We start from the raw sequence: 12,557 nt of genomic DNA on the forward strand, positions 1-12,557 counted from the left end.
AAAAAAATCTCATTAAATAATTAGACTGCATGCAATGAACAAAACTGCCATGCCTTCACAGATTTGGATTTCTCTTGACTGTCTGCTTCAAAGCAAGTTATAATCTCAAACTGAACACCAATAAATCCTTCACTATACACAAATATATGGAAGAGAAATTACAAGGAGAATGGCTTTATGATGTGTTATGCTTTTTTACCTTCTTCTTTATTTTAATATATTTGTGCCTTATTTTATAAGGACATTTATCCCAGGCCCCATTTTCATGGTAGTGCATGAAAAAACAATAATGTATTTTTCAGTTTAGCATACCTGTGATAACTTTATAAACATTCATGAATCAACAACATTGCCTGAGGGGACATGAGCTATATTAACATTGGTACATCATTATCTTTATGTTCATAACTTAGCTGGTTTGGGCAGAAGATTGCTGTTATACTCAACAGCATATGAGGGCCAAGCTCTTCAAAATGCTACTGAAGTTCCCTAGTTCCTATTTTGTTTTGTTTCATTTTGGTTTTTTTCACCTTCTAAATTAAAAAAAAATCATAATAACCATGACTGTCTACATAGAGAACTGTAACTAAGGCATAAAAATGGTCACTTGGTTCAGGATTTCAGTATGTTAAAGAGGGGGAGTTTGATCTCCAGGGTAATCTGGACACTAACATCACTGAAATGCATGGTCCTCCACAAATGTTGTAACATATGATGTGACCCTCATTTCTTCTTTAGCCCCAGGGTCACTATTCCTCTTCACTGTGATGCTATTCTTCTTGTGACCTAATTTTCTCCCAACTCCCATAGGGTTGCAGATTTTAGTCCCAGGAAAATGAACTGTTTTCTATGCTAACTCAACTCTACTCATGACACAGTATCCTATGCAATGCTATTGACATTTAACTTCCTAGTTGCTCCCACAACTATTTCTTTCTCAAGTAAAAAAAATCCTTTTTTAACCTTTCCCCATGGAATGCTAACATATTTTTTAATCCTGTGACTTGAATAAAGCAACTAGGATTTCTTTGAAAAGTAATAATCAAAATGGTGGCATAGAAGCAGGAAAACTCCCTGCGCTCCCCCCATAACCACCTCAAATACCTATAAAAATGATTCAAAACAAACTTTAGGGCTACATACCCACAAAGTGACAGAGAGAAACAAACCTCCCATACTGTAAGAGTTTAAGAAGAGGGGCGGCCAGGTGGTGCAGTGAGTGGCCCCAGAGTCAGGAGACCTGGGATCTAATCCGGGCTCAGATACTTAGCACCCACCCAGAAATAACTGGCTGTATAACCTTGAGCAAGTTAACCCCAATTGCTTTAAAAAATAGTTTAAGAAGAAAATGAAGGGATCTCTTTTGCCCCTTTTTCTATCCCTATTACTTACAAAATTCCTGACACAAAGTAGGTCCTTAATAAATGTCTGATTGACTGGTTATTGGACTGAATAAAGCTTAATGAAGCAGCACAGTTCAGTAGAAAAAAGCTCTATATTGAAAATCAGGACATTTAGGTTCCAGCCCCCTCAAATCCCATTTTAATAGTTATACAACTTCAATCAATTGAATAGATGCATACACATATTTATTAAGTGCATGCTTTATGCCAGTCACTGATTTAAGTAATGAAAAAGAAAAAATATCTCTCCCCTGAAGGAAGTTATATTTTCATTCTAATAGAGAGGACAAATATATGAATCTGGCTTTAAATATTACCTATGATACTTATGAACCCAGCCAAGTCAATTAAACTTTCAGGGTTTGTTTCCTTATCTATAAAAAAGGATGGGGAGGGACTTGGACTAGATGACCTCTGGGATTGCTACTAGGTCTAGATCTATGAATCTACATTTGAATGCTTGGCAGCTTAGTTTTAAAATAGAACTTGAATGCTTGGCTGTTTAGTTTGAGAAAGGACCTCAGTGTCTGGAATATTATCCTACCAGGTGATCTTCAGAATCTTTCTAAGGCAATTCAAACAGAAACAATTCAGTTTCCTGACATGGTGCTCCTATATTGTTTATGTTTCACAGGTATACAACAATTGAGGTCAGCTCTGTACACCTTCAGTTTGATAGTTTGTCTGATATCTCTTCTCTCCCACACTTTCCTTTAGAGTTTCCCAAACACTGAGCTAGCTCAGGCAACATGTGCATCAACCTCATTATCAATATGTATGTCCCTAGAAAGTACCCTACCAAGGTAAGTGAACTTATCACAGTATTCAGAACTTCTTCATTTGCTATAACTAATGGTTCCACATATGGATGGTGTGGTGTTGGCTAATGGAGCACCTGTGTTTTCTTGGTGTTGTTAGACCAAAATTAGCACAAGCAACAGAGAATCAATCCATATTTTGTTGCATCTCACCTTCAGAGGCTGCATTGAGTGTATAACCATCTGGAAATAGAAAATCATGCACCAACACTCCCTCCACTTTGGTGTTGGCTTATAGCCTTTTCAAGTTGAAGAATTTACCATCAGTGCAGTAGCTGACCTTGATGCTATTTTCATCCTCATTTAAGGAGTTTTACCACATGGCTGAAAACCTCATTCTAAAAAGCATGGGAGCAAGCACACAACCTTTTTTGCTCCATTTGTGACTGGGAAAGCATGAGAGCATTGTCCATTATCAAGACCCCAGGTAAACATGCTGTCATGAAATTGATGAATAAAATTGATGAACTCTTGGCAACCAGATTTTGACATAATTTTCCATAAGCCCTCATTACTGACAATATCAAAGGGCTTGGTCAGATCAATGAATGTTGTGTCAGGCCTCTGTTCTTGTGTCATTTTTCCTTTAGTTGTCAGGCAGCAAACACCATATAGTCTGTTCCTTGGCCTTTTCTGAAGTCACACTGGCTCTCAGGTAGATGATCATCTTCCAGGTTAAGTATCAGCCTATTAAGGTGGACTCTGGCAAGAATCTTGCCATCAATGACTAAGAGAGAGAAACCCCCTCCCCCACCCTGTGACTGTCACAGAACAATCTATTTCCTTTATCTTTATGCTGATAGTAACAATCCAAAGCACTTTTATGATACTATGAAGCCTATTTATACGCCAAAGACCTATGGTGTACCTCAATTACTCAGTGCTGAGAGAGCCTCATTCATTAGTGATAAGGCCAGGATCCTAGGGAGATGGGCTGAACACTTCCATAGTGTTCTCAACAGACCTTCATCAATCAATGCTGAAATCACTGATTTTTTTCTTCAGGTTGAATTCAGTCCCTCCCTAGCTGAAGTTTCAACTGAAGAAGACATCTTGAATGTCATTAGGTTCCTTTTTTCATGGCAAAGCACCTGGTGCTGATCCTATTCCAGCTGAGATTTACTTTTGCTCATACAAAAGCTTACTGAAATTTTCTAGATTATATGGCAAGAGGAGTTTACTCCCCAGGAGTTCAAGGGTATACATAAGTAAGTACATATGTAGAGAGACAATGGAAGATAACTTTAGACAGGAAAGTTATAGGAGGACAATGAAAGGTCTCTTGCAGAAAAGTTGAATCCTAAAGGAAACCAGGGATTCTGATGAATAAGAGTAATGAGAACATTCCGGGCATGGTGAACAGCCAGTTCAAAATCACAGGAAAGGGAGATAGAGAGTACCATGTGAGAAGCAGCAAATAAATCAAACTGATTAGATGACCAAGAGCTTGGACTAGAGTAATATATATGAAGACCAGAAAGATAAGAGAGGGCCAAGCTATGAGGAGACTTAAATGCCAGACAGAACAGTTTGTAATATGTCTAGAGGTAATAGGGAGCCACTGGAGTTTTTTTATTGGGTGGAAAACAGCATAGTCAAACCTACTCTTTAGGAAAATGGCTTGGACGGTAGATTAGAGGATGAATTGGAGTGGAGAAATGAGACAAGGTGAGCAATAATACAGGCAAGAGGCAATCAGGAACTGAGGTAGGACTGTGGCTTTAAGGAAAGTGGAGCAAAGGGCATGAATACAAAATTTATCATGGGGATAAAAATGACAAGATTTGACAGATGGTTGGATGTGTGGGGTTGATAAGAATGAGGAATTGAAGATAAGGCCAAGGTTATGAATGCAACCTCCGTTTTCTCATCTTTAAAATGGTGTACATACTTTTCTTAACCTACTTCACAGGAGAGTTGTGAGGAAAGTGTTTCTTAACCTTAAAATATAATAGACATGTTTATTAGTATACAGTTCATAATGTGACATTTCTGTCCCCATATCTTTGCTCACAATATATGTCATCAACTCTATATGCCTTACCTTTCTTCCAATGCTATCTTCAAATACAACTTCCTCTGTGAAGGTTTCCCCACCTGCTCCTTGACATAGTGATCTCTCCTAGCTCCAAACCATAATCGTTATTTGGTCTGCTATTTGATACTTATTGAGGATTTCCTTATTTAGTTATTTACCTTTATAATGTGTATATGTGTTCATTCTCCCTTATAAAACTATACACTTCTTTGGTCAAGGATCATGTCTCAAACTCAGATCCCCAGGGCTTGATACACAGTGTTGTCACTGTGACACACATTTTCATATCTATTTCATCTCTGGAATAAATAGAATATAAACTTTTCTTTAGGTTCACTAAATTTGTTTTAAAAATCATAAAATGTTTCTTACAAAAGAGCATTACACTTTGCACACTGCTCTGAACGGGTATCAGGGACACTCCCCTTTCTCACCCCCCCAAAAAAAATTAGTGACCACAAAGTGTCCACAATAGTTACAAAAGGAGAAAAATTATTATAATTTTTAGCACCAACAATGAACAAAAATAAAATTCACTCTGCCGCTGTTTCAAAATTTCAATGTTAGTTTTGTGCACCTTTCCCCAACCCCCTTATTGATTCACCAGTCTGGCAGAAGGAATCATTGGAGTCAAAGGTGCTAATTTGCCCCTATCCCATTTGCCCCATTTGTAAGGAACTTAACCATTGCATCCAGTGAACAGCAAAGATTTCACCCCACCACAAATGAAGAATACCTATGAAGCAAAGAATCTTGACTCTTTAAACAGAAGCAGATTAAATATATGTGTGTGTATGACTCCTTAGATTCTTCACTAGTCTTAGAAAAAAATTTCCAGAATACTGCTTCACATTATAAAAAGGGAAAAAAATCTTGCATTAGAATCTTTCACTATCTGCATACTGCTTCACATTGTTTTGAAGTAAACACTGTGCATTCTGTTTCTCATTCTGTGTTCTTGTAATGGTAATAAGTTGATACTCAGATCCTCCCAAAGGCTCATCAATTTTGATTGATGCTTTAATTGATGCTCCAGATTCATGATGTATTTCTTTAATTCACTGATCACATTGGACAATCTTTACCAAATCTTTGGGGATAGTTACTTGTGTTGAAATAATGGTTCCATCAAGATCACAATATGAGCTACGGTCCCCTGCATAGGAATAATCATATCCAGAATCACCCATGGTAAACTCATGGTACTCAACCTGTAGTTCATAAGTCATTTGCCATTCATAAGGACTCCATGTGTCTATTGCAGAGTTCCAAGTTTCATCAGCACTATCATAAGTCACCAGGTCTTCCTTTTCTGTCATAAGCCATAAGATCTCTTCCCTCCAGGTGGAAGTGGTGGAGGAAGAGCAAGATTTTGAGCACTGCTACCATCCCCTGCCACCACATCCAGGAGGAGGTGGGGGGGGGGTCCTCTGTGAGGGCTCATGTCATCATAATGGGGACTTCTTTATGGGGACATAGGATGTCTACCATGACCTGGGAGCATTCTATCAAAACCTCCTCTTCCCTGAATGGGAAATCCTACAGGCCATCCTTGTTGATCATCAAACATCATTGTGAAGCCACCAGAGTCATAGGTTTCATCACAGAAACTGGGATCATAGGGTTGTGCATATCCTTTGATGGGAGACTCAGATATAAAATACTGTATGATCTTTATGCACCCCACAACCTTATCAGGCTTTCCCCTATAAGAACAACTCTATCCATGGAATGAGGACAGCAAATCTGGAAAAGCTTGATAGTTGTCTGAGTATTCTCTTGAAATTCTTTGACTTTAGCACCTTTGACCCCAATGATTCCTCCTGCCAGACTGGTGAATCAATGTTCTTAACTAGCAGTCAAAGTCACTTCCTTTATAGTGTTGGTACTCTTCCAAGGTAGGATGATTTTCTTTAGAATTTCTCCAATTGTTTCAGTATCTGCACTGATACTCAACATGCACTCAGGGCCACTGCTGTCTAGTGTGTTGTATTGTATTGGAATTGTAGTCTGTATGAAGTGCTTTAATATTTTTGCCTCCTTTCCCAGTCACTGCCCCAACATTATTGCTTTGAAGCAAAATGTGCAGTTCTACCATCACATCAATGTTTCTAGATTTTTTAAAGACCTTCTCCTCCTCTGTGTCTTCAGCAGAGTGCTTATCAAATTCACCATTGGTTTTAGTTGGTTTCTAGCTGGGGAAGGTTTCTTCTGGCTGCTCAGTCTCCATTTTCTCATATTAAATAAGTAGACAATCAGTATTATATATCCTTGCAGGGCAGACCTGAAGTATTCTGGCTGGGACCAAGAACTGACACCCTAGTGCTGCAGTAGCCTAAAGGTTTAAGAGCAAGAGAAATGCCAGCCGACAGAGGTTGATACCATAGAGACACACCTAATGTAAAATTTTTTTTTTGCCTTTTGGAGGACAATTGGGGTTAAGTAACTTGCCCAAGGTTCCATGGCTAGTATTTTTATGTGGGTGTTAAGTGTCTCAGGCAGGAACAGAACTTGGGTCCTCCTGACTCCAGGGCCGGCCCTTTACTCACTGCGCCACCCAGTCGCCCCCAATGTAAAATTTTTTAACAACAAACCTGTTTCTTTTTTTATTTGTTTTATTTTCCTAAACTGCCTATTAAGTACAATGCCTTATGTAAAATTTTAAATCTTACTAATGTGAGCATTCTACCCAGTAACAAAGATCAGAACCCCCAGCTACCTGATTATGTTATATGAATATTATCCATGTATTCCTTCCTGTAAATTCATCATAGGCAGCCCACTGAAATATACTCAAGGTTTTCCTCAAGTTCTCTGGACATTGGGTGAATACCAATGGAACTTCCATGCTGTGCACTGGTTAGAATTCACTACATGAATTGATCCCTACCTCCCATTGCTATAAAGAACCTCTCCTTCTACCACTGTTGTTCAGTGACCTCTTATTCTTTAAAATTCAATCCATCAGATTACCTGAATCTGTCCAGATCTTTCCTAGTGTCATATGCTGACTTCCAGTGTTCCTCCCTTCTTCATCAATGAGATCAGAACTTGACACTTAGCTTTATTCTCTATCCCAAAATCTTCACTTGGTGAAGTTTGCTATTGAAGTTACTTACTTTCCCAAATCTTTCAATTCAATGATCTCCATAATTCTCATGATCTTGATTCCCACTGTACCTCAACTGACCACAAGGATGACCATATCATAGATAGACTTCTTCATCATCCAAAACTATTCCACTGTGGTGGAAGATTGCTATCTCTGTAGCATTTCCTTCTGATCACAATCACCTGACTTTCTATTCCAATTGCCTCACTCCTTCCAAAACTAATTTTCATATTCACTGTAACCATGGTTCTTTGATAACTCCTGGTTCTCCTAGTGAATGAGCCCTTTTCTGGACTTCCTTCCTTCCCAATCTTGACCAGTTCAACACATCACTACCCTTCACCCTTGAACTCCTTGCTCCCTTCTCCTTCCACTGGGAAATTTCTCACCTATAATACACTCTGAGACATTTTTTTCTTTTCTGCTCTTATTGCTAAACTGTCATACACTGCTAGAGGATATCCAGAATTCATACTAACTAGCTCCACAACAAATTTATCTTGTTGAACATTAATTGAATGCTCACTGTCATGCAGCAATTCTTTTATGCATCATTCATTGGCTCTTTATCACTGTTTTCAAAGAGGTGGTTCCAAACATTGTTCTTTTCTCTTCAAGCTTCTCAAATAAATCTCAAATCATCTCTTTTTCAATAAATGACCTTGCCTCCTGCCATTTGTCATAACCTCCTTCATTATTTCTCTTCCACACGATAAAGCCTTAGATGTACTTATACTGCAATGTTAATGTATGTCTGGTACTTAGTAAGTGCAAGGGATACAAAAATAGACAAAAGGGAGTGTTTCCCTCTTTGACCTTTGTTGAAGGATTCAACTCTGTTGACCATCAGTCCCCTTGGGTATTCTTTCCTGCTTTATTTTCCATGAAACTGCATTATTCTGGGTTTTTGCCTATCTTGCACCAGCCAAACAAACTCCTGTCTCATTATCACCCACTCACCACTTTGGTGTAAATATCTCAGGCTCTGTCCTGAGTCCTCTCTTTTTTCTCTCTTTCATTCTTTCCCACCATTGTCTTACCTGCTTCAGATCTTTAATGCTATGACTTTGCATTAATTCTTAATGAATTTCAACTTATTAGATTCATTTTGTTGTTCTAGTTTGTCAAGAAATTTTTGGATCTTGACTCTATCACTCAGTCTTTTAGCTATCTCTCCCATTTATTTTCTGTAGATTTAGTGAACATGACAGTCATTCCAAGCACAGATTCCTGAGACCCTCCACTTGATACCCCTTGTCAAGTTGATATTGGGTCATTAAAGACTATTATTTGAGTTCCCTTACTCATATAAGTTTCAATTCATATTATCCATGCCATAAATCCTTATGTCAATAGGATGAGGCCTATGGAAATCTTCTCTGGATATTTTAAATGTATTACATAAAATATGTAGAAGTACAAAGAAGACCCATGCCGTTGAAACAGTTAACAAAATGTTAAAAATAAAAATAAAACAAGCTCCTGAAACCTGGTTAAGAACATCTTATTTAATTAATTTTGTCTTTGTCTTGTCAACATCTCTCCATATTTTTAATAAGAATAGCATTAAATGCTTTATTAAATGCTTTGCAAAAAATCTGTTTTGTGGTTCATTCTTCATTTTCAAAGAGGTCCAAAGATGTCATGGTGTGATGTCTTGACTTCCTTTTGAATTAGATTAAAGTGAGGCAGAGCGTAAAGCCAAGCACAAGCAGCTTTCCAGAGGACTGCTGCTATGAACACCTTTAAGGTTATGATTACACAGTATAGTGAACTCTCTATTTATGGAGTAACAAGGTAAGACAAAACATTTACAGAAATCAAACTATAGTATTTACAATGTTGTAGAATAAAAACTTATCACTAAAATGGCCACATAGTTTCCACCGAAATGGTCACATGGTTTTAAACAAAGTACAATCATTTCGTAAGAACTTAACTCAATCATCCATAAGGAGGCAAGCCTCCTTAATTGACACAAAGTACAAAGGTCAAAAGTTCTCCACCCCTAGGTCACATTGTCTTAATCTCTTCAATAAAAAAAAGTCTTCTATCTTCTTAATTGGAGGTTAGTTTCCAATCATCCTTAATTAGTAAGTCCTTAACTCAGTCATCTAAATGTAAAGGTCAAAGTTCTCCACCCCTAGACCACAGTAAATCACGATCTTCTCAGTTTGCATTAAATATCCAAGGAGAAGTCTTTTCATCTTAACTTGAGGCAGGCTTTCAGCTTCCATGGTTCATCTTCCATGGTCCCAGCTCCTGCCAGCTCCTTGTTGTCCAGCTCCTTGTTCAGTTCCTGTTCCATATTGAAGCTCAAAGCCCACCTCAAGTCCTTCACAGTGCCAGTTCCTGGGAAGACAAAGCTTAACAAAGTCACAATAGCATTCATACACATTGCCAGCACCATCATCAATTAACTTTTGCCTGTGAAATCAACACAGACCCTACAAGGTCTAAGGAATCAACACAAATCATCAGTATAGTTCCAAAACCTCTTAAAACATCAGCAAAATCTTCCTACAGGATTTCTGTAAATACATAACAAAAAAATCCTCTTTCAGGTCTTCTTAACCAGTAGCAAGGTCCCAGGGCTTCTGTAACAACAGCACCATGCTCTATCAGCAGATGAATCTGACAAAGTAACATCAAAATAGACACACAAAGTACCGGCACCACAGTCATCACAGAAGAGAACCTCCCAGTTCTCTTCTCTTCCCATTTCTCAGTTCTTCTCACTTCTTCTAGGCAGGTTTGGCTGGCTCTTAGAAGTTCTCAGCAGCTCTGGCTGGCTCTCAGAAGTTTTTGGCAGCTCTGGTTGGCTCCCAGAAGTTCTTTTCAGCTCTCAGAAGAAGTCTCTTCTTTTTCTCCAACAGTAGTTGTTCAGCCTGCAGATGCTCGCTCCCAACAGTTTCTGGCCTCTCTCAGCTTGGGCTTTTCCTTATATATGGGATTAGCTCCTCCCTGTTCTGCCCCTTCCTGTTACATCAACAATTTCACCCCACTGTGGGACACACAAATTTTGGATCTTAACACTTGACACAATCATGAACTTGAAACAAGGTGCTAAGTACCTGTTTGCTTGCCAATACAAGGGGCATGGAAGATCTTCAAATTTCATTACTATTACATAGAGTTGAACAAAGTCACCAGTCTGTCTCTTTCTTCTACAGTCACTGAAGTTCAGTGCAAGACAAAAGTTGAGGTGACTGGTGATGGCCCAGGATGCACGGGATGACTTTGTCAGCTTCAATGTCTGACTAAGCTCTAAGCATTCCAGAGTTCTCCATTTTGCCAAGAGAAATCTTCACATGTTTAGGGTAGACAACCCTATAACTCACCAATGTGTTTAAAGTCTGTTGGTTACACTCAACCTAGTTTAGGCTGTCTGCTGAAACAGTTTAACAGGGTGTGACAGAGACAGTTTAACAAGGTGTGGTATAACTTCTTGGAGCCACAGGTGAGAGTGGGGCAGTAGGTAGATACTGAAGATGAATGAACAGCCCTGAAAAGGGCTTGACAAGTCCTCATATTAGAGTTACTAGTCTTCCATGAGCACTCAATACACCCCAACCCTCCCCTCCCCAAATCTAGGCAAATGTTAACAATAAAAGTTCTCTTCATGTCTAAGTTTAGTAATGCTTCCAGAAGGAAAATTAAGTTAATCCAACTCAATCTGTTCTTTATGAAGTCACTCAGTCTTTATAATCACCATTTTCTTTCTTAGCTATTCACTAATCATCACTTTAATGATTCATTCCAGAACTTTCACGGGAATCAAAGTCAAGCTTTCTGCTCTACAGTTTCCTGATACTCTTCCCTTTAAAAATAATCAAGACACTATTTGCTCTTCTCAAATTCTATGATACTATTCTCTTGTTCTATGATTTTTCAAATGTCACTGACAATGGCTTAGCAGTGACAATTCTTTCAGTATTTGTGGTTAATCTGAGACAGGTAAGTTGAATTCATCAAGGGCAACTATTGCTTTTTTGATATCTCCTTATTTATCTTTCATATCAACAGCCATTTTTATTCTTCCATTGCTAGTGTAAAAATCCTTCCCCTTAGTAGAGTAAACAGATTCAAAATAAAACATAAGCATCTCTGTCTTCTTTTTTCTCAATTATGATCACTCCCATACTCCTAGGGCTTATTTACTCAGTAGAATTGTAGTTCATGAGATCTTATTTATGCTTTCAAGGAACCCTTTTAAATTTACTTTCCTTAAATCCAAGATGTGTGTCAAATATTTTTCTCCTCCAACATGAATTCTGTGAGGGGGTGATCATTTTTCTTGCAGGTTTCCATCATTTCTACCCAGCATTCAATTTGTCTCTTTTAATGAAATATATGTATAGAATACTACCTTGTTGGTTTGTCCACTTTTGAAGGATTAAACTATTGTTAAAACAAATCATAAGTTATTAGTTATTCTCATTTTGGTGGAGATTGAGAATCAAAAGATATTTGGATAAGTAAAGTCTCCTATCATGTCCACATATTATCTCTGCTCCAGACTTATAATCCATGTCCTGAGCTCATCATCATCTATTTCCTTTTTCTATCCATGTCACCATAGAATACTTCAGTGACAAGTTAACTTTTCTTTCTTCTTCCACTGACCTCCACCCAAATACTCTCCTTGACTTTTTCTCCCATTGGTTCCTAGATTTCTTTATATGAACAAATATTTTTGATATATACAATTGCCCTCCCCCCTCCATTTTAACCTATCCTACTACTTTTGAATAAAGTAACCCCATCCAGAACCATTTCTTACTCAGGGTTTCCATCTTCCCAGGTCTCAGTGATAGTTTGGAGGATAAAGACACCTCTTTACATTAGAATATTTAGCTTTGCTTTCCTAAACTTTAGACATTTGTGTAGAATCATGACATCTATGTCCATTGACCCTGTTAACTCAGAAGCAATTAAGTCAGAAGCATTTGATGAGATCACTCCACCAAACTAGTATATCTTGAACCTTTTCCAGTTTAATCAACTCCCTTCTATACCACTTAGCTTTAATAATAACACATTCTTTCCATGGCACTTTCTATTTACAAAACACCCTATTGGCAATAATCTTATGAGGTAAAAAGTCTTATTCTAATTTGACCAATGAGGAAACTGAGGCTCATAGGGGTTAAGTAAATTGACCTGGTAACCCAATTCACTTGTAT

At 38.1% G+C, this 12,557-nt stretch overlaps 1 pseudogene; it reads right to left on the bottom strand.

The window, feature by feature from the left end:
- Window positions 1–5,137: 5,137 nt before the first annotated feature.
- LOC138174786 (heterogeneous nuclear ribonucleoprotein K-like) lies at window positions 5,138–6,617 on the bottom strand (annotated as a pseudogene).
- Window positions 6,618–12,557: the final 5,940 nt, after the last annotated feature.

Source organism: Petaurus breviceps, unplaced genomic scaffold (assembly GCF_028583685.1).
Source record: "Petaurus breviceps papuanus isolate PSGF00001 unplaced genomic scaffold, PetGlider_PUasm1.0 76, whole genome shotgun sequence".
Lineage (NCBI taxonomy): Eukaryota > Metazoa > Chordata > Mammalia > Diprotodontia > Petauridae > Petaurus > Petaurus breviceps.